The following is a 23,955-nucleotide window of genomic DNA, read 5'->3' as shown; positions in this document are numbered from 1 at the left end:
CTTTATTTCTGTGGGGTCAGTGGTGATATCTCCTTTCTCATTTCTTATTTTGTGTATTTGCATCTTCTCTCTTTTTTTCTTTGTTAGTCTCAATAAAGGTTTCTCAATTTTGTTGATCTTCTCAAAAAACCAGCTCTTGGTCTTGTTTATCTTTTCAAGAGCTTTCTTATTTTCTATTTCATTTAGTTCTGTTCTTATTTTTGTTATTTCCTTCCTTCTTCTTCCTGTTGGATTACATTGTTGTTTTTTTCTAATTTCTCCAAATGTGCAGTTAGTTCTTCAATTTTTGCTCTTTCTTTTTTTTTGATGTATGAATTTATGGCTATAAATTTCCCTCTCAGTACTGCTTTTGCTGCATCCCATAAATTTCAGTATGTTGTGTTATCATTATCATTTGTTTCAAGATAGTCGTTGATTTCTTTTGAGATTTCCTCTTTGACCCACTTTTTTTCTAAGAGTGTGCTGTTTAATTTCCAAATCGTGGTGTGAAATCTGGGCCTCTGACACTTGCAAATTTCCAGCTTCACTCCACTGTGGTCAGAGATATTATTTTGTATGATTTTGATCTTTCTGAATTCATTAAGCCTTTCTTTGTGGCCTAGCATATGGTCTATCTTGGAGAATGATCCATGTGCACTTGAGAAAAATGTATATCCTGCTGTGTTTGGGTGTAATGATCTATATATGTCTATTAGATCCAGCTCCTCTAATATACTGTTCAAATATTTTGTTTCTTTAGTGATTCTCTTTTGAGATGTTCTGTCCAGAGTTGACAGTGGTGTATTAAAATCCCCCACTATAATTGGAGATGCATCTATTCTTACACTTAGTTTTTCCAGCATTTGCCTCACGTATTTAGTGGCGCCCTTGTTAGGTGCATAAATATTTATGATTGTTCGATCTTCTTGACAGATTGTCCCTTTTACTAAAATGTAGTATCCATTTTTGTCTCTCACAATTGTTTCACATTTAAAGTCTATTTTGTCTGATATTAATATAGCTACTCCTGCCTTTTTTTGGTTATTGTTTGCTTGTATGATTGTTTTCCAGCCATTCACTTTCAACCTCCATGAGTCTCTGGGTCTAAGGTGTGTCTCTTATAGACAGCATATAGATGGGTCATATTTCCTTATCCAATGTCCCAGTCTGAATCTTTTGATAGGTGAGTTTAATCCATTGACATTTAGTGTTATTACTTTCAAGGAATTATTTGTGTTAGCCATATTTTGATTGGAGTTGTGTTTGTCATATTTTGTTTGCTTTTTTTTCCCCTTCTCTTTTTGTCTTTTTGTTGCTCTTACACTCTCCTCCAACTCTGTCTGTCCTGTTTTTTCCTTTCTTCCTGCAGAAATCCCTTTAGAATTTCTTGAAGGGGAGGTTTCTTGTTGGTATACTCTTTCAGTTTCTGTTTATCTGTGAATATTTTGAACTCTCCATCATGTTTGAATGCTAGTTTAGCTGGATAGAGTATTCTTGGTTGGAAATTTTTTCCTTTAGTACCTTGACTATACCATACCACTGCCTTCTTGCCTCCATGGTTTCAGATGAGAAATCAGCACTTAATCTTACAGAGCTTCCCTTGTATGTGATGGTTTTCTTTTCTCTTGCTGCTTCTAGAATTTTCTCTTTGTCTTGAGCATTGGATAATTTGACAAGTATATGTCTTGGAGTGGGCCTGTTGGGGTTTATGACTAGTGGAGTGCGCTGTGCTTCTTGGATATATACATCTGTCTCTTTCAGTAGATTTGGGAAGTTTTCAGCCATTATTTCCTGCAACACTCCTTCTGACCCCTTTACCTTCTCTTCTCCTTCTGGAATGCCTATAATACGTATGTTTGAGCATTTTGCATTATCATTCAGGTCCCTAAGTCCTAGCTGGATTTTTCCTATCTTTTTATCGACCAATTCTACTATCTGTTAGATTTCCCATGTACTGTCTTCCACATCACTAATTCTCTGCTCTGCCTCTTCTAGTCTGCTGATATTTTCTGCAAGTGTATTATTGATTTCTTGAATTGTGGGGTTCATTCCCATCATATCTGTTATCTTTTTGCATATGTCTGCAATTTCCCCTCCAAGTGTTGTCTTCATGTTGTTAACCTCTTCCTTTACTTCATTAAATTTGTCGGTTATAAATGTTCTGAGATCTTTCATTTCTTGTGCGAAGTTCTGCTCCCCTTCCTGATTTTCAGTTTGTTCATTGGATTCAGCCATGTGTTCCTGATTACTGGTTTTGTTTGTAGATTTTTGTTGCTGTCTGGTCATCATTTTATCTTGACGGGTTTAATCAGTTCCTTAGCTTCTTTGTCTCGTCTTGGGGATTAATTAGCTGTTGTTTTTTGCGTAAGTGTTATATCTTCTCTTTGTCACTTTGTTCTTCTTATCTAATTTCTTATTGCTGGTTGAGTTCACTTTAAAGGAAAGTATTAGGGCCGGGGAAAGGCAATTGTGTAAGTAAGGAAAAAGTTTAAAGTAGTATTGGTGATAAATGTTAACAGAGCAACAATATGAGATCTGGGAGGATGGATATTAGATTCATGTAAGTTGTGTAGAGTTATAGCAGTAGGTATAGTACCTATAATGAGGTAGTCGACTGAATATGGGAAGAATATGGTATGAATTAAAAAACTAGTATTTTCATGAGAGAGGGAAAGAAAAAAGAAAGGTAGTAGTTTCAAGAGTGGATAACAGACAGAAAACAAAACAAAGGTATTAGAAATTAAGAGTTAGACACTTTGTGGATCAAAGAAAGGGAGGTGGAATATAGGAGAGACAGTAGATTCTGGAGGATATCAAGATGTAGGGGAAAGGGGATAGTGTAGGTAGCCAAAATCAGTTCACACAGAAATGAGGCAGTGGAGGATGAGAAAATCCAGCAAATGTGAGGTGTTCCCTGCAGCGCCTATTGTGTAATTAAGATAAAATAAAATAAGAAGAAAATGAGGGACAAGAGAGAGAGAAAAAACAGAGAGAAAAAAAGAGAAGAAAGGAAGAAAGAACAAAGGGGATGGGTAAAGGGCGGGGAACAGGTAGGGGAAAGAAAAAAAAGATATACACCAACCACAACTGCAACACCAACAAAAAAAAAAACCCTAAATAATAGAAAAAAAAAAGACTTTGGGCGATACGCTCGGAGAAAAGACTAGGGGATAATGCAATGTTAGCAATCAGGACGTTAAAAAAAGTAAAAAATAAGATAAAATGAAAATAAAAACAAAACAAAATGAAACAAAAAAGAAAAAATGCAAACATTGAGGGCTAGGGCATTCAAGGACCTTAGATGGACCTCAGATGGACCTCAGGGCATGATGGATTCAGGGATGGAAAGTCTGAGATATTGAAGATTCAAGAGGTGTGAGTCTCTGGGGTGTGGGCCACCAGGGTTTAGGGGACTCAGACCTGGCAACCTCAAATCTGGTCAACAGGGAGCCTGGGAGCACCACAGTGTAACACAGCTTCAGGGATCCCCGCAGCTGGGTGCCAGCCCTATGGGGGAAGTCAGATCCACATTTATCTTATGTCTGAACCCCGCAATTCACTCACTCACTGCGGTCTATTCTGTGGATGTATCATCAATTCAGCTTCAGGACAGCTCCCATTCTGTAAGCCCCCAGAACAGCCACCTGAGGGTGCCTTTACACTGCAGCCAATTTAATGGCGCAGATCAGAAGCCAGGCCCGTGGGTGGGGCTCCAGCCGGAAACACCGACAACAGAGTCTAAAACCGGAATTCCCAAGCTTCTCAAAATATTCCCCAATCAGCTTCCAGAAGTGTCCCCCTCCTCACCGCATCCTATAACAACCTCCCAATTACGTCCCTTTATTGCCAGCAATTTAATTCCGTTGCAGATTGGCAGCCGGGCTTGTGGTGGTGGGGCTCCAGGCAGAAGCGCTATTACTTGTGTCCGCAATCAAAAATTCCCCGCTTCGCAACAAAACCCCTTTGTCTCCCCAAATCGGTCTGCAAAGGCGTCCCGTCCTGTCAATCCCTAAGAGCCTGCCCAGGGCTCACGAATTCCCCAGTACCGCAGAGCCTCCAAAAAGCATGACCGCAGTGCCGGTTCCACGGCACAACCCACCCCAAGGAGGGAGCGACCCGTGAGCAGCTCTCACCTCCGTGCAATAGAATTTCAATTATATCTTATAGACTAATCCTCTTTGTTACCTTCCCACCAAATTGATGTCCAGACACTTCCTGCCCTGCAAAAATCCCGAAACAGCCTGGTCCCAGAGAACCTCCAATGCTGCCCAGCCGCTTCTTTGCAGGAGAGACCGTCAGGTAAGCTCACTCAGCCACCATCTTGCTCCTATGTTTTCTTTTCCATCTGGTTTATTTCACTCAGAATATGGGCATTTTGTCACATGTATAAGAACCATTCTTTTTTATGGCTGAATAATATTCCATTTTTTACATATGCTGCATTTTATCTGTTCATCAGTTTATGGACACTTGGGCTGCTTCCATCTTTTGTCAATTGTGAATAATGCTGCTATGAATTTAATGTGCAAATATCTGTTCTAGTCCCTTTTCCAATTCTTTTGGATATAGGGTGATTGCAGGTTTATATGATCAAACTATATTTGGCTTACTGAGGAACCACCAAACTATCTTTCATAGCTGCTGCGCTCTTTTACACCCACACTGCTGAATGAGTGTTCCTATTTCTCCACATCCTATCCAACTCTTGTAATTTTCCATTAAAAATAATAGTAGCCAGTCTACTGGCTGTAAAGTGGTCTCATTGTGGAATTTTTTCCCCCAATTTTCATCCATTTCCTGAGGAAGAAAACAATTCAATGTTTTTGTTGTATTTAAGCACCTAAGGTGGATACTTATATTCCTGTCTTCAGTCTAACGCACATGCTCCTGTTTTATGAAGCTATAGGACAGCCAAGTTGGAATTAAAAAGAAAGGTAGATAGAAGACAACAGATAAATTGGACAAGAGCACAAACTACAGAAAGAATAACAGCCACACATGTGACAGTCAAACACTTTTAGTCCCTGCATCAAATCCAAAAGGTGCCAGCCAAGTCTGCATTGGCTGTTGACCCTGCCATGGATGGCAAATGACAATGTTCAATATTAAAGAAGCTGAGTGATGAGAGAAAACACTTGTTTTCACAGCTACAGGGGGATAATCCAGAGGGAAAAGGAAGAGTACCAGATATTGCTGCTTGTGTCACACAAGCTAGAAAACCCAATGTCTCCCTTTAGGGAAACCAACTTACATTCCACCCTTCTTGCCTTACCATATTGTATATCCTTTTCGGAAAAGTGAGACTTTGGCTAGATGCTCCATTCCTAGATAAGGCTGCACAGGCCTAGAACTCTAAGAGACTGCCTTTTTAATAAAGATACAAATATTGGATTAAGGTAAGTGGGGATGACAAGAATTGAAAAGATTTTTAAAAAGAAAATAACCCAGAGAAGATCTCAAATCTGCCACCATGTAGCACCAGGAACCAGTTCTTGCACTTGTCTTCCCTGTCTCAGTATTACCGTCTACAGAAGATTTACAAAATTGGACAGCTCTTTCTTCCCTGCAAAGTCTGCTGGTACCAGGTTATAACCTGGAGAGTGGGGAATGACTGCCTTATGCTGGTTTGTACATGAGACCACATTAGGTCTCCTTGAGGACATTTATCTTGATGCAGATTTGAGGGAAGGGCTGAGCTTGATGTTCATGGCAGTCATGAGATGTTCTTCCTTAAGAAATAAGAGGGCCTGGCCATCAATTTCCCGGGAAAGAAACTCCTCTGTAATCTCTTGGCAGCCTTGTAGAGAAGCGATGAGTTCATCCACCTCCTCTATACTCCAATGGCTAGGGTTACCAGAGAGTAACACAGCCTTGATGTCATGTAATTTTGGTATAGATAGAGCTGTATTGGAGTTTCCCATGCCACATTCTCCATTCCCAGCTCTCAGTAATAAAGGCCAAAAAGATGTTGGGGCAAGTGCTTCATCATAAGTGTAATTATCTGAATCCAGGCTAGAGTCATCTTGACACTGGTGGCACTTGCACTGGATCTTGGCATAGGCAATGTCAGAGCAGCTGTGATGGGACCCAAACGAAACACACCTGAGCATAGTTGGCTTCTGGAAACTCTTTCATTTTCTTCATCTTCAACCGGAACTGGTGGCGATAGCTCACATTGCAACTCTTAGCACAAATCATGGAGGAGAATCTCTTACAACAATGGAACTGCTATACAGGAGCATACTTCCCACAATACTCACACTTCAGGAGATTTGCCTTCTTACCTAGCTCAGTAGAAGGGCTGTCTCCTCCCAAGGGACCACATCAATGATTCTCATTCAGCCTTGTTGGGAGACCAGTCTGTAGTAGTTTCTCAGACTTTCAGTAATTGAGAACAACCCACTGAGAAAGTTCCTTCTCCATAATGGATAACAAAGCCTTCAATGATGTGGGTGACAATCTGGGGATTCACAATGGCCTGTGGGGGTTTTGAATCACTCAACTGTCTGAACACCATAGCTAGCAAACGAGGTGTTACTGACAGGGTATAAGTTGAGGCTACTAGTTCACTGCTTAAAGCATTTGCATTCCCTCTGACCTTGGTTCAGCTTTCATTCCAAGACTGCTCTTCTCCATGGCTTTGGACTCTCTGCTACTGGAGATGTCTTGGCAGGAAGCATTGAACCCAATGTAAAGACATCTTCTCTGTCCCCATTGCATTTTACAGTCAAGGTCTGGGGTTTGCATGACAGGTGCACAGACTGCTTGTAGAAGCAGCAGGGACCTGAGCAGTTGAGGAAGTAGTGGCCCCACCCTTTACTATAGATTCCCCGCACAGGGTCAAGGGAAATACTACTGGCCAATGTGGGAGGGCACTCCTGCAATGTACCAGGTATCTTTGATGAAGGTGGCCAGGAGGCCAAATGGACCTGAACCGGTACCTGGCTTCCCCCAAGAAGTCAATACAGCAGCTGCCAGCTGTGCTAACCCCAAAGCATGTGCCCAGGCCATACCTTTCAGGTGCTCACAACTTGCACAGGGATATGGGGTAGAGGTTGCTGGGTAGCTGACATCTTAGCAGCCTCTAACAGTGGAAGCTTGATTGATACTGCAGGTGGTTTGGATTGGATGGGGATAGGTGAAAGGGGGGTTGGGTCAGGTGGGATGTACAAGGGTGATGATTAAAGCATGGGTTGAACAGCCAGGGTTTAGACTGGGATTGGGAAGCTGGAATCTGCTGAGTAGTTGGGACCTGTGCTGGCTGTAGGGCAGTGAGGGTTGTGGCTTGTTGCTGCTGATAGGTCAACTGGAGGTGGGTAGCTGTGTGGAGTAACTGGGATTGATGGTGCTGGAACTGCTGGTGGAGGTGGATGACAATGTGCTGCAGGATCACCACCAGTTTCTAATGAAGGTGAATCTGTTGCTGTTGCTGAATCAGTGAATGTGGCTTGATTTGTGTGTAGGTAATTGAGTTAATAAGGGTCTGGCTGGAAGCAAGTGTAGCTGTCCATGTCAGGTTCATGGTCACATTCTGACCAATTTCCTCTACTTTGGCCTCCTTGGCTGCTGTACTTTCTGCCTCTGTCTAGCTGCCCTGGCTCATAGTCACTATTTGGGCTGCAGGCACAAACTGCACCAATCCTTTGTTTTTCCTGGACAACTCCCACCATCACCCATTCCTGAGGAAGTCTATTGACCCAAACCCCACATGCCTGGCCACCTCTTCCTGGATCCATGGACCCTGCGATGCTGTTCCTACTGCCTCCTCCAGCTTGACTAAGTTTGGGGAACTGTCCTGTGGCCCCGGAGAATGCTTGAGCCACAGTAGAGCCTGGCTAGAAGCCTGAGAAAGGCTAGAGGCCAGGGGAGGCTGCAGGAGAAATGGTTTTCTGAGTTCAGCCTTGCATTTGGAGTCCTTGCGCTGAGGCCTGTAAGTTCCTCACTGCAAACCTCTGCACTTGAGCTGTATCTGCATTAAATCAAGGAGACTGGGCAGATGGTCCTTCCTGCTAAACTGCAGTCACTGCCTTCTTTGGCAGCAGGATGAGTTGGGAGGTTAAAGGCACATTCTATCCCAGGGTCTGACTTACCTGCAACAGGTTTCCCAGCTGTGGCTGCAGATACATCTGAGCCTGGGACTGGTTGAGGGGTGGGTAGGTGATATGCCACAGTAGCACAGATTGGGTCAAGGTAGTGGCACTGGAATAGCTCACACTGGGATTGGTTGATGAGCTGGGACAATGTGGTGGCCAGACTGATCAAGGCCTGGGTGGTGGTAGTCCACTGTCATGTCATGTTGGTGTTTGGGCAGCTGGCCTGCCTACTGGCAGCAGTTGTGGCCTGCTGGCACAGCAGCTAGACTATGCAGGAGGGCATTGCTGAGCTGCTGCTGGACTATGAACTGGTTAAAACAGAACAGCACTGGGCAGCCTCTGCAGGGCTTGCATAGCCTGTATTGTTTGTGTGCATATAGTAACATATGAGCTCCACTGGAGAAGGGGGAGTTCTTCTCACTCTCATTCTTGGTAATAATAGTCCTGGGTCACTGAAACTGGTGCTCTTACTCAAGACCTTTGATCCTGACTTTGCATCTAGGTCCTCTAGGGGGAGCCCTCCTCATGTGTTGGGGTTTCTTGTAGGCAAGCTGGGTTGAGAGACTTGCTCCCCTAGCCTCCTCCATTTCTTGGAGGGGCAGGAGGCTGGGGGCTGGGTTTGAGGTGCCCAACGTGGCCTGGACTCCCAGGCCTGTCACTTCCTGCAGAGCTGAGAAGATGCGGGTCCTCATTGTGGTTTGGATTTGCATTTGCCTAATGGCTAATGATGTAGTACAGTCTTTTCTGCTTTGGCTGGTTCTTCCTCCTATCAGGAAGAGTTCAGTCTCTGATCAGGAAGGTCAACCCAAGGAAAATGCAAAGTGTGGATCCTCTCCATCTTTTTGGTCTTGTGTCTTGTTCTGGACTTGTGCTTGAGGAATTTAAATGCCTCCTCTACTCCCTAGGAAACATCTCCTCCCTCTCCTGATGTTCGATGCAGAATTAAACATGTAATGAGGGGGGAACCAGCAAGGGTGCCACATGCTTCTGCTATGTGTCTTTGAACCTGCCATTTCTTGTTTCTGTGCCTGCCCAGTAAATGCAGCCCTTTGTTTTCAGTTGTTTTGAAGAAGTCTACTATCTTTAAGCCTTCTCTGCTACTTTTTCCAATGTGTGTTGGGACAATAGCTGCTCTGAGAACTAGGTCCCCAGCCTTCTAAAGTAGCCGATAAAAGGCAGTGATCAGCAAGTGGATTGCACTCCCCTGGATCTTTGGGAACTTGGTCTTTATATCCCACCCTGGTATATCACAAGCTCTACCAGGAGTTGTGCTTGAAGACCTCACTGCTGCCTGCTACAAGGCCGCATGCTGGCCATGGTAATCACTGCAGGGAGAATGACATTCACTAGTATTTACTTCAATTTACCTGCCTCATCCTCGCAATTTTCCCTGGATGTGCATAGTGTTCTGCTAGGCTTAGAATTCTGAAATATTTGATTCAGGAATTTCGTGCCTATTTCGTAGTTGTCTGGTGGAGGGATGGACTCCTGGAGCTTTCCCTACAAATTTCAACATTCCACTTGTTTTGGATGCTATGTGAAAGTTCTTTTGGTGACTGGGAGCCAACACAGATAATCAGCTGGCTGAGAATGCAGGGAATGAAAGCTTTGTTAGCTCAAAAGTCCTGGAGGGGGGAGAAGGGTGAATGAAGGTAGAAAAGAGTCCCTGGGCTCACTTAATTTAGGCTCCTACAAATGACCTTGGAGGAGTGGGCGTGAGGAGTACATGTGGGTCCAGGGCTCTTTCTTCTATTATGACCCACATAATAAAGTAGGATTTTCCTTAGATGCTAAGGGTTGGCAATTTCAAACTGTTACGAACCTCCTCCAAGTTGGACCCTTAAAACAGATCTCCTGTCTGGTATTGCACATGCCATTGAATGAGATCAGTTTCAAGAAAGCAAAGGAGAATATTTATTCTCTCATCAAAGCATGGAAAAGGGAGAGCTCATGTCTGTAAGGCACCTTCTCCTGGAAGGGTGGTGGAGGAGATACTTTTACAGGAGCTTGGATGAGATGACAGAAGTACAGCTCATGGATGCACAGGTTGTTCTTCTCTGAACTCCACACTTTTGCGTATGTTTTATTTTGCCTACACCACCGTGTCACTGTCTTGGATAGGCTCAGTTTTGCTCAGGCTTGCAGTTTATGGCATCCTGCAGCTGGTGGCCTGCTTTCTACCAGCAGGTGTGGCAGTTTAATGTTATTTATGAATTGCAAAAAGGGACATGAGATTATGTTTTCAAACTGGTCTGTTCTTCTTTGTGTGATACCCTTTGATTGTATTAGATTCAGTTGAGATGCCTTTGATTAAATTATGTTAAAATTAGGGCTTTGATTTGGCCACATCCTTAGGGTGAATCATTTTGAGTCCCTATTCTCCCTTTGTGGGATATATATATGCACACCTGCTCAGGGAGAACACAGTAGTTACACAGAGAAGATATACAGAGAATCCTGCAGATTCAGAAAGAGAGATGAGCCTGATAGTTTACAGCGATCCTTAGGAAAATAGCTTGAATTTGAATGTGGGAACCTGCCTTGAAATTGAAACATTACCATAATGCAGATAAAAAGTGTGGCTTTAGGAATACCAGCCCTGACTAGATGCAATGCTGTCTGGTCAGCACAAAAACTGTTTGCATGAGGCAGCATTTGAACTTTGTATGGCCTGTTCCCTAGTATTACAGGTGTTGCAGCTTTAATAACAAGCAGCCTTGAAAGTAAATGTAGATAGCAACTGCTTTGTAATTTCCAAAAAATATAATGTGGAAACTAGGGTCGAGGCTCTCAGTTCCAGAAGCTGTTGAGTCCCCTGGTTCCATCTTTATTTTCACTCTTGTGTCTTCTTACTGTCCTTTTATTTCTTTAGTTCTGCATCACCTTCCCTTCATGCAAATCTTTTGCTGAGCCTGTCGTAGCAACTGGTGCCCAAACAGGGACTCCAGGGGGAGAAGGATTGCTTTGAGTGAAACTAAAAGTGTTGTCACAGCACAGAGCCCCGAGTGGTTTAGAAGGCTTTCCAAGTCCTTGGTGTACAAGGACACTCTGGGGTATTTTAGCAGGGTTATGATGGGAAAACAGACAGTTCAAAAAAATATCACCTGTATGTCTGTCTCCTAACACCACTCTTTAAGGCAAGAGGAGCCGAGGCCAGTAAGTCTCATATTTTAGAACTCTTAAAGATTAGAGAAAAATATTGCTCATAACTCCTAGCAATAAGAAGTTTAGAATTAGTAGATTAGGAAAGAGTAGGAAAATGAGTTTTTAAAAAATTACATGTACAAGGTGTTCTGCTCTCTGTTGCTATTTGGCCCACTTGGACTATTATTATATCTGATTTGATACTAAATCTAAAGTTGTTTTGCCTTCAGGTCCTTCTTTAATTGACTTTAGAAAGATCACTTTCCCCTCCACCAATACCTCCTCCTCCTCCCATACCCAGAGATGCTCAGCCAAAGTTGTCAGCTTTATAGTAGGGCTTGTTGCAGGCTAGAACAGAGGGAAATCATATTGAGCTGCTTGTGCATGTAAAGGTAAACTCACAAATACAATGTCCTGTATAGGCCAAAGTGCTAAATAAGGTCCTTGTTAGTGAAATTATGCTTGTAAGAAAACTCTCCATTAAAGGGTTAACTAAGATAAAGAAAATATTCTGGCAGCAACTGTGCAAACCCCCTGCTGCCTACATGATAATGTGGCTGTGCACTAGTGGGGGATGATAGAATTAAGCTGCTGGAAGGGGAGGAAAATATGGCAACATTAGTGTTCTGGTTTGTTTCCATGCTGATTCTGATTGGACCTATTTAGCTAAATTAATAAAATTATTACAAAACTTTTATCAAGGTGTTAAAAGGAATTTTTGGTTTTGAAACAATAGCTTGCTCCTGAACTTCAAATCCCAGTGTAGTCTTAAAGAGTAGTAATCCAAAAATGTGTGTTAAATGTCTGTCTAAACTGCTAAATAAGAGCTTAACTGCATTTATGCTGCTCAAGTTATCCTAACTGGTTGCTGATTATTAATAAAAGTGTTTCCAAGAACAAGCTTGCATGTTATAGACAACAAGGATTCCAGAAGAAATCTTACAAGCAGTAAAATCTAAGATGTGAAATGATGGAGAGCTTGAAAATGGCTATATCAGAAAGTAAGAATTATGAGTCAAATTGTAAACTTTATGTTTCTGTTGCTGTGTTGTAATTGTTTCTGTGTTTGTCTGCTTGTTCAATGTCAGTGTACATTTTATTCCTCCGGATGGTAATATAAATTGATAAATAAAATTTTCTAAAAGAGTTGTATTCCAATGGCCAAAAATTAAATAATTGCTTATATTAATACATAAGTTTACATGTTAATATGATCTCTCCAATGATAAAAATTCTTAGTCTTTATTAACAAAATTACTGTAAGTCTCTTCGTAAATAGTTCTCACCGAAACTGAAATGAAGAGTTTATTTTTCTTCACAGGATAAAATGAAGGATGTAAAACTTAAATGAATATTTAAAAAGGTAAAAAGTTTGTGAGAGTGCTAACTAAAATTTAATAAGTTTGTTCAAAAAAGTATGTTTTAACCTAAAATAAGAGGAATGGTTTTCATAAAATCAGAATGAATATATGTAGGATGGGACTCGAATGCATATAACAAATTGTAGAAGGTATTGTGGTAACATTATGTAAAGGAATATAGTGAAGGTGAAATTTGTCTTAAAATAATATAATTATAGTCTGTATGGTTATAAATAATTATAAAAGTTTGTGGGAGCATTGTTTGAATTAAAGAGTTTAAATGTCTAATTCTAAGAAGTCGTTATTAAACAGAAACTAAATTGACGATAATAAAAAAAAGTAATTTTATAACAGGAAAACTTGTTGGCAGCCAACCTCCCCTGCCAACTTGTTTCTAAAAGACTATTTCTAGTATTGAATATTACTAGGTATTTAAAATAAAGAAAAGTTATATTTGCATATAACCAAACTGAAAAATTATTTTGACAAGGTTGCTTAATGTTAATGGTAATTGTATGTTGTAAGAAGTTTGCTTGGAAATAGTTTCCAAAATCATTTTGGTAACTTATGTATGTAAAGTATATAGAATGTGTTTCTATTATTACAGAAACAGAAAATAATTGTGTCCTAAGATAAAATGATTGATTATACAGAAAGAAAGTAAAATGTGGGACGAAACCTGAATGAATACAGAAAGTGCAGAAGGTTTGCAGAAAAGGAATTTTTATGGTTAAAGTTGAGTAAGATTTGATGGGTCTATCTATAAAATTTTAAAAGCTTTAGTATCAAATAGTATATTGATGCAAAATTAAAATATTTTTCTTTCTCAAAGTTTCTTAAATCATTAGTTTGTTTTAGTAAAAGTTTATAAAGAGCTTTTCTCCTGAATAATCAGTATACAAAATAGTCTATTTTATCAAAATAGCTTCTTGTAGTTTAATATTATCATTTCCTTGGTTTCTTAAGAAGAAACAAATCTCATAACTTTTAAAAGAACATAGTGTTCAAAACTGCTTTCTCAAGTCAAATCCTGAAAAATATCTTTTTATTTCAAACTCTTACAAGAGATTTGTTCTTTTACCTTAGAAAAATAATGTAATAAAATAGTTAAGTTCCTTTAATATGTTATAAGTTGAATTGAAATTGTTTAAAGTGTTATAAAATTAAAAGGATTATTTAACCCTCTATTAATTAAATTTGTATGAGTAAAAAGTTCATTGAATACTTAATGAGTGTATAAAATTCCTGGAAATTTACCAATGTTTCAGCATAACATTAGATAAAAGTACAATGTGGTTAATCATAGTTTTAATTATCATTAAAAATAGTATGTGTCACAGAAACAACCTCCTATCATAAATTAAAGTAACACCATTGTGCTATGCAGCAGTCCCAAATATTGCTAGTTTGTTACAAGAAATTAAAATCCAATTGTGTCACTATCACATTGTTTTAAAACTTGCTAAGATTTTCTTTAGTATTTCCTTAGGCAAGTCAAGCCAGCCTGCATTCTCCTACCTGTAGGAAAGTCAACAATGGATTTTGAAGTGCTTCCCCAAGGCTGTGTGCATCACGCAACCATCTTCCTTGGCCTGGTAGCAAATCTTGCTGCATAGAAGAAACCTGTGGCTAAAATCCTAATAATGGCAATACATAAACCAGTAATCCTTTTTTCAGAATTAAAAGAAACATCAGAGACATATTATCTTATCTTAAGAGTCTAAAATAGGCAAACAATTGGGACAGGCTGTAAGGTCCCTGGTGCTCTATCAAATTCTTTAATGTTATTTGATTGGATAAGACAAAACTATACCCTCTGCTGTAATTGATAAAGTACAATGTTTTCTCATGTTAATGTAGTTTGTAATATTTTTGGAATACTAAAAATCTTTCATCCCTCGCTTAGCTCAAATATTAATACCATTGTATGTGTTAATTGGGAAAGGTCCTTCATGGGAGTAGGAGGACCTCCAGCAGGCTGCTTTAAAAATAATAAAAGAGGGAAAAAGTGGACATTGGCTTAGCCTGTGAATTGGATGTGGCCAGCACCAATATTGGCTTTGGGTGGGGTTTGTGGCAAAGGCAGCATTCTAAACAAGTACACCTTGGGTTTTAGTCACAATTCTGGGGAGGGGCCAAAAGTACAGTATAAGAAAGCAGTTATGTGCAGCATAAGAAGCCCTGCTGAAAGTGCAAGGCTTAATCCAATATGTCTGGTTACTCTGAAGACTGCCATCCCTATCTAGGGGTGGATTGCAAATACTAAAAACAAGACAGAAATGATGGACTGTTGTGACCCACCCTCTGGGGGAGAGATCTGTGGAGGAACATCTGGAATGCCTGCAAGCAGCGACAGGTAACTGTCTATTATGTCCCTGACCACTCCTCTAACATCTCTCTTAGGACTGCTGAGGCAGATGCCTTCATGAAGATCCAGAGCCATACCATTGAGACCTGAGAAGAAGCACAGTGGCTCCACTGGAAAGGCAAACAGCTTGAGTACCAGACCCTGTGGTGACTAGTCCAGCAGTTCTAGCTGCCTGTTACTTGCCAAGAGCTCATGGACTTCACCCATGAATGTCCACTGTATTCACTTCAATGACTGTGACTTTGGTCCCCTCCTGCTCTTGGGAGGAATGAGGTATGCTTTTGCTGCTGCAGACACTGCATCGGGACTCTTATAACAAGACAGCTAATATTTTCTGACTAGAAAATGAATTCTCACAACAATGGACTAAGTTTGAATTCAACACTGAGTTTTGACCCCAGGGCCAATAAAGATGCTAACAGAGACACCAATGAAGGCACTGAAATTACGAGTTAAAGTTCCAGGTGACCCACAGACCAAAATAGGAGAGTAACAATAATTTGTCACTGCCTATGCCTCAAACTATACATATTGGGGAAAATGAGGTCATTTTTAATCAAGTACTGGCCTATATAGCCTTGCTGGTTGGGAATCTTAAGCCCATGAAAAATGAAAGTCTATTCATTAAAAGTCTGCTAGTTGGAAATCCTATTGTTTATTGTTGCATAATCTATTGCAGTTATAGATTATGTATAAAATACAATTTTTAGCTTGGGAGAAGAGTTACAAACTGTCAATATGTGCTTACACCTACAAGGTGATTGGAATATATCCAGTTTTTGTGTGACCCCCCATGTATACAATAGCAGTGATATTCCTTAGGAATCAGTGAAACATCATTTGTGTAGTCATAAAAACAATTTAAGATTAGATATTTCTCAATTACAAGCCTAAGTAATAAGCATTCAACATGCTCATTTGCAATTGCTTTCTGTCTCAGAAACTATGACAGGAATTGCAGATGGATTAAGATCCCTGAATCCTATGACATGGATTAAGAGTTTGGGAGAGGGTCTTTTAAAAGGTATATTAATTATCTGCTCCGGTCTATTTTGTATGTATTTAGTCCTCAGATGCATACTACAAAGCCTCCAAGGATTAATACAAGAAACCACCTGAGCTGTATTCATTACTTTGCAAAAACAAAAAGGGGGAAATGTGGCAAAATAGCCTGAATTTGAATGTAGGAACCTAGCTTGAAGTTGAAACATTTCCATAACGCAGATAAAAAGTGTGACCTTAGGAACACCAGCCTTGACTAGATGGAACGCTGTCTGGTAAGCCTGAAAATTGTTTGTGTGAGGAGGCATTTGAACTTTGTATGGCCTGTTCCCTAGTATTGCAGGTGTTGCAGCTTTAATAACAAGCAGCCTTGAAAGTAAACGTAGATAGGTACTGCTTTGTAATCTCTAATAAATACGATGTGGAAACTAGGTAGAGGCTCTCAATTCCAGAAGCTGTTGAGTTCCCTGGTCCCATCTTTATTTTCTCGCTTGTGTCTTTCTTTCTGTTCTTTTATTTCTTAAGTTCTGCATCAACTTCCCTTCCTGCAAACCTTTTGCTGAACTGGTATCAGCACTATCCTAGTACTAGAATCCTTTGTTATTGGAATGTATTTAGATGGACAAAGTCAGAGGGAACAACCAGAAGCTGAACACGATGGAATCCAAATGAGATGGGAAAGACCAGGGGCGCTGCCATTTGCCTTGTGCCATGTGACAAACTAGGGACCAAAGATCCCCAGCAGCCAACCCCAGAATGCTGTAGTGTTCAGGAAGAAAGCTTTGCCTTGATGGTCTTGATTTGATTTTTTTCCTAACCTCAAAACCATGAATGAATAAATCCCCACTGTTTAAGTTTACCCATTGCATGGTATTTACCTGACCAACCAAGAAAACTAAAACATGCCTCATTTGATAGTCCTAGAGTTGTAGCTATTTTTTTGCAAATATTAGTCTTTATATGTTCTCAGCATCACATATTTGCTCTTTGTACCTTGCAATATATTTTTAAACAATTACCTGCATTAAATATCTTGTGTGTGAAATACATGCTGTTATATTTCATTTTGACTGAACTTTGTCTAATACAGTGACAAAAATTTGTTATTTTGATGTATCTGATTTGCCCACTACACAAAGATCTATTTCTGTCCAATCAACAAATGCTAAACCCTTGTTACCATGCTGAATTCAGAAATAGTCTCTCGGCTACACTCTTTCTTCATCTGTAGTACCAAATTTTCCCAAGGAAAAAAATACTTTTCTTCTTGGAGTTACTGTGCTTGTATGATTAAATCTAGGGATTCAGGTGGTCTTCTTTTTACTTCATGTGGGTAAGATTATCTGAGCATAAAGCCAAGTAGTTCCAAGTTGATGGTAACTCATTATAGTGACTATAAATAACAGCTATTTTATAAATGGGATTGCAGCTGAAAAGCATAGTCTAGGGATATAAATGCCAATTGAAAGAAAGCTAGAGAATAATCTAGGGACTAAATAACACAGTGAACTCAGAGGTGGATGAGAATTGTAGTTAATAGTAAAAATGCAAGAATGTTCTGTGAATGAGAAAGAATGTATGTCACTATTGCAGCGTGGTAAGAATGTGGAAAAGTATGGGAAAAATACAATTAATGTAACATATGGATTATAGTTTACACAATACTATAACATTCTTGTCTCAATGCCAAAGATGCACTGTGTTAATAAAAAGGGTATGGAAAAATATGCAAAATATATGCTATGAACTATAGATAGTTGTAACAGTCTGATATTATTTCATAATCTGTAATAAATGTTCCACAGCAGTGTCGTGTATTGGTGAATGGTTGTTGTATGGAAATTCTACACAAGTGCATGATTGTTTTCTAACTCACTTCTGTAGCTATATATATATATATTTAAAATGGGTTGTTAAAAATTCAGTTTTCATCATTTATTTCTCTTAACTTTAGATCTTTATCCAATCTGCTGTATCATGAATTTCCCTTTTCTTTCCTAATTTAGTGAGTTTAGCAGTTTCAAAACCATATAAAATATATTGAGAACTTCCTAAATAAGAAATAGATACCCAAAAAGAAGCTTCTAAAAATGAACCTTCGTAAACCAGAAGTAAAATTGAAATTTCAGAATATTTAATCTTTACTCTTATGCATGAAAATTCAGTGCCCAATTGATCCAACTCTTTCTCTTATAAAAAGTTACCATAATTGTTGTAGTACAAATTATTGTCTTGTGATTAGAAGCATTTCTTATTTTTAGCAGTTCAAAAGGTTTAAGAGAATCTCATGATTTTTGACTAACAAGGAAACTTATTTATAAGTACAGCATGATGTCTTCTCCTCACTGTTTATAAGTATTTGTGTATAAATATAGACATGTATATATGTATATTTATGTTTCATGTATGCATGCATATATATTTCTATGATGAGTTGATTATCCAGAGTTAAGTTTACTTACTTAAATACTTAAAGAGCAAATTTACTTTATGAAAAAAATTATGTGTATATTACACCTAAAGTGAGTAAACACAATTTTTTGTTAAAAAAAATTTCACAAGCTTCTTTATACTGCTGGTGCCTCCCATTGCTGTCCTATCTCAAATTCCTGTGATAGAGGTTAGACATGGAGATACAGGCTTTGCTAATTTTCTTTATAGCAAATGTTGGCCAGGGGGAATGATTCTAACTGAAGAAACATAAAGGGAAGTCAGGTATTGGCTTCTGTAATACCTTTATCATATACAGTGAAAGACATAGAAGGGTCTTTTTTTTTTTCTTGCTCTCTTCTGTGGATATAGCTTTGTGAAGACATAATTCTTGGAGCTACGGCTGATATTTTGTGGCCATGAAGTGACAGGCCTGAGATATAAGGCGAAAAAGTGAGGGTAGTGAAGTGGAAGAGCCTCATACCTTAATTAAGGTTTTGAGTAGGTGAGCCAATGTTATGACAATCTGCCTCCATCTTTACTGTTATATGAGAAAAATAAACCCTTATTTAATTGCTTTCAACTGAGCATTCAGTAACATGACACTAGAAACTTTATTAGTGATGACATTTTTTAGGAGTAATTCATGTGATGCAAAATATATTAAAAATACACTATTTTAATAGGTAAATGTCTTGGCCAATTTCTTGCTCCAATTTGTTAAATTGTGATCAGAAAATTGGTAATTTATTATAATGAGAAGTACATTTTGTGCAGATTGAAACTTTAAATTTGAAATATAAGTACAACTACTTACCTCCACTTTATCATAGATTTCACTCATGTAGGCATCAGCTCACAATCTTCCAGTCCCCCTCAATTTCCTATAATCCTATCATCCAGTCTCTAGGTCTCTGAGACAGCTTGGTTTGCTTATTTCATATCAGAGAAGTATATAGTATTTGTCCTTCAATGCCTGGCTTACTTCACTCAACATAAGGTCCTCAAGATTCATTCATGTTATCCCATGTGTTTGTACCATATTCCTTCTTATAGCTAAGTAGTATTCCATTTTGTGAATATACCACATTTTGTTTATCCATTCATCTGTTGATGGGCATTTGGGTTGATTTCAACTTTTGGCAATAGTGAATAATGCTGCTACAATCATTGCTGTGCATATATTGATTTGTATCCTTGTTTTCTGTTTTTCTGGATATATACCCAGCAGTGGGATTGCTGGATCATATGGCAAATCTATAGCTAGTTTTTTGAGAAACCATCAAACTGTCCTCCAGAATGGCTGGATCCTTATGCATTCCCACCAGCAGTGGATGAGTGTTCCCATTCCTCCACAACCTTTCCAACACTTGTAATCTTCTGTTTTTTTTAACAGATGCCAGTCTAATGGGAGTAAGATGGTATCTCATTGTAGTTTTCATTTGTATTTCCCTAATAGCTAGTGATTTTGAGCATTTTTCATGTGCTTTTTAGCCATTTGTATTTCTTCTTTGGAGAAGTATCTGTTCAAATCTCTTGCCTATTTTTAAATGGGTTGTTTGTCCTTTTTATTTTTGAGATATAGGATTTCTTTATATATGCAAGATATGTGTCCTATCAGATATATGGTTACCTAATATTTTCTCCCTTTGGTTAGGCTATCTTCTCTCAGCAGGATCCCAGAGACAGCCATTGTAAATTCAATCCTAGGTGCTGGTGCTCTTGAGGGCTACAGAGACACACAGGTTCAATGGTCATGGCAGATGTCTTGAGTCCAGTGCCTTGTCAATGGGTCCTACTTTGAAATTTGTGCTCCTGAGTGTGATGGAATTGAACTCAGATGTGACCTTTCTACACATGCCTCTTCTGTCACTTTTACTGAACCTGTGGTTGTTGCTGGGGTTGGTGTATACTCAGGAGACTTGAATCTCTGGACTGGACATGTGCCATCTGGGCCCTGAGCCTCCCAGAGTTGCAACTCCTATACTCCATTTTATGGAACTTACCCAGGTCAGCCAACAGGGAGGTGAAGATGGTCAGCCAGGGAACTGAAAGTACCTATAACTGGAAGCAGGAAAATCACATCCATCAACCATGTGGGATCTCAGCCTCCTCTCAATTTAGGGGTGGAGTGGTCATAACCATCCCAGGGTCCACAGGATGGAGGAATAAAATATAGATTTGAATAGACTTACTGGTATTCTACTATAGAACTATTGTGACTAGCAATGGAAAAAATTGTAGCATTGATTTGGAGAAAGTGGCCACAGTAGTTGCTGAGGGTAGGGAGGGAAAAAGAGGTGTGATGTGCGGGCACTTTTGGGACATGGAGTTGTCCTAAATGATATTGCAGGGACAGATGCTGGACATTATATATCCTGCCATAACCTACTTAATGTACTGGGGAGAGTATAAACAATAATGTAAACTGTAATCCATGTGGTGCAGCAGTGCTCCAAAATGTATTCACCAAATGCAATTAACGTGCTACAATCATGAAAGAGATTCTTGATGTGGGAGGAGTGGGGTGGGGTGAGGTGTGGGGTATATGGGAACCTCTTATATTTTTCATGTGATATTTTCTTTTGTGATCTATGTATCTTTTCAAAAAAGGCAATTAAATTTAAACTTAAAAAGAAAAATAATTTTGAAATATATCTATTTCACCTGACTAGTGGTCATTGTTCCTTTATAATGATGTTTTCTCTGAAATGTAAACCTTCTCCAAAATCTTTTTCCTTATATTTTCTAAGAAATATCAGATTTTAAACAATACTTAATGTGCTCAAAATACTTAAAGGAATGAGAATTTTTTCCATTGTTTCTACTCTGATTCAACTTATTCTCCTTTTAAAAGATACTTAGATTACAAAAATGCTGTGTAAAAAATATGGTGGAGGGAAGTGGATATGGCTCACATGATGGATTTCCTGACTACCACATGGGAAGTCCTGGGTTTGGTTCCTAGTGCCTCCTGGAAAAGAGGAACAAGACAGTGAACTGGTGTGACAGCGTGCAAAAAGATGGTGCAACAAAGAGAAACAAAAGAGTAAAGATAATGAGAGATGCAACAGGGCAGGGAGTTGAAGTGGCTCAAGCAATTGAGTGCCTCTCTTCTACATGGAAGATCCAAGGATCCATTCCCTGTGCCTCCTAAAGAGAACAGGAGCAGACAAAAAGCACACAATGAATGAACATAGAGAGCAGACAGCACAAACAATGGAGGGATAGTAAATGAAAATAATCTTAAAAAATTAAAAAATTAAAAATTACATTGCTTGTGAGTTATTAAAAATATATATATATATATATATTTATTTATTTATATATGGGGGATTCCCATATGCCCTGCTCCCTACCCCGTGTCCTTTTTTCCCACATTAACAACATCTTTCATTTGTGTCATACATTTGTTATAATTGATGGACACATTTTGGACATTGTCACTAAGCATGGATTATAGTTAAACTTTCCCATACACAATTTTGTAAGTTATGACAAATATATACTGTCAATGCAATGTCTTTCATGACAATTCCCAAGTCCTGAAAATACCCCCATAATACACCTCTTTTTCCCTCTGCCTCTCCTCAGAACCTCCAGTGGCCACTGTCTCCATATCAATGATAACTGTTTTTTTATTGCTAGAATCACAATAAGTCTATAGTAGAATAAAACTTGAAGTAGTAAACAAGAGAAAAGTGATCTTTGTCCATACGGAGTTTATAGGTTACAGAAAAGCAGAGAAAAGAAAAAAATAATGTCTAATTATTGTTATGATGGAAAATCTAATGAAAAGTGTGAGATTTTAAATCATTGCAGGTGACTTTTATTACCTATTTAACAGATACTCTGCATTGTATTAAGCACTTGCCTTATATAAACTCAATTAACTATTACAACATAAAGAAATAAATGCAATTTTTCCCATCTCTAACAGAGAAATTTGTAAGTAACTTCCCCAAGGTATTATGGATAGTAATTATGGGGGTAGGCCTCAAGCACATGTCCTCTAAATCCAGAATCTAAATTATTAACTACTATAATGAGAAGAAATTGAGTACCACAGTTGTGGAAATGTTATGTTTAAGAATTCAAAAGAAATTCAGATGGAAATAACTAGTGGGTGTTTAGAATTAAAGACATTGGAAGGCAGCTAGGGTATTAAAAGTTTTGTGGAAATATCCCAGAAGAGACAATAACAGAAGTAAGTTACTATAATCATGAGAATTTTCTAATGAAGAAATAATGAAGGCTGTGGGCAGAACCCACGTAGAATAATCCATATGATATGGAAAGACAGAAAGAAAATAGTAAAACAGACATAAATCCCTTAGAGATCATGACGGTATGGATATGGGAGTTCCATTTTAGCTCTGCATTGGCGGATGTACAATCCCTAGAGTAAAGTGAAAATTGAAGAAAACGTTGAGTTACTAAGGAACTAAGGACATGTCATAGTCTAGGGTATAACTACAGTCCCAAATGTCCTTATCGTGTGAAGAATCGGTTCCCTGGAGCAGAGACAGAGCAAATTTCTAACCTGTTTATAATAAAACCCATTGTATTATTAAACCAGCATTAAACCTTTTATAACTTTGCTAAATGAATGTTCATTTTTATCTGACAGTTGAGGGGAATCACAGATAACACCAGAAATTATGAGCTATGGCTCCAAATCATTTCCAAGGCATATTGGAAATTAAGTCTGTCTTCCATTTTATTACAACAAATCTACCAAAATGTCAGCTAGAAATTGCACTTCGAAAGCCAACTGGGTAAAAAACGGCACTCAGGAAGCTCAGAGTGTTTCTGGCCTAAAGAAGGTAAGTCCTCCTTTGCATTTGTTTATGTCCTCGTTAATTTGAGATAGAACTCCAGGGATTAAGAAATTCTGTTTCGTCTCCCATATGGTGCACCCCTGAAATGCAAGTGAATCATGTTGAATAGTCTGTTTGAGGGGGGAGCAGAGAATGTTCAGAGACCAAGGGGGGAGGAGAGAATATTCAGAGACCAAGGGCTCTCAAAGTTCCTGTCTTTCAGTGTTTAAGTTCCCTCTCCATGGATGCCACTCTCAATTCTCTATATATTGCTTTTTCTCTGTAACATGGGGTAGCTACTGGACATCCCTTAGGTTCAGGTCTCTTAGTTTTGAACTAGAAACAATGTTCATAATAAATATGCCAACAATCTGCATGAGAAGCCAGCTTCAGGATGTCAGGGCATCTGCAACCGGTTTTACTGCTGAAGGGAGGGCTCATGTGAATAAAGATATTATGAGATAATAAGAGGATTCTGTCTTGGTCTATCTTCCTTCTCTCTTTTCTCAGTTTTCCAACTGTCATGTTTTCTCCTGGCAGGACTTGTCTTCACACTGTATGGTAACTTGTAGTTGCTCTTTACTATTAATAGCTTTAAACACTTAAATAAGGGGAATTTGGTATCAACTGTAATGGCAAACACTGTTGGACTAGACTCAGACATTCCCTTTGCATAGCTTGCTCATGTGGGAGGAGATATTATGGGAAGAATTGAGTCATAAGCCTTTTCTCTTGTCCCTACAGGTCCCCATAGCAGA

The 23,955-nt window shown here is 39.0% G+C and overlaps 1 pseudogene; it reads right to left on the bottom strand.

The window, feature by feature from the left end:
* Nucleotides 1-5,622: 5,622 nt before the first annotated feature.
* On the bottom strand, nucleotides 5,623-9,448 carry LOC101423292 (polyhomeotic-like protein 1; annotated as a pseudogene).
* Nucleotides 9,449-23,955: the final 14,507 nt, after the last annotated feature.

The sequence above is a fragment of the Dasypus novemcinctus genome, chromosome 27 (assembly GCF_030445035.2).
Source record: "Dasypus novemcinctus isolate mDasNov1 chromosome 27, mDasNov1.1.hap2, whole genome shotgun sequence".
In the NCBI taxonomy this organism is placed as follows: Eukaryota; Metazoa; Chordata; class Mammalia; order Cingulata; family Dasypodidae; genus Dasypus; species Dasypus novemcinctus.
Note: the sequence above shows the minus strand (reverse complement) of the source record. Positions and strands in the feature narration are given on the sequence as shown.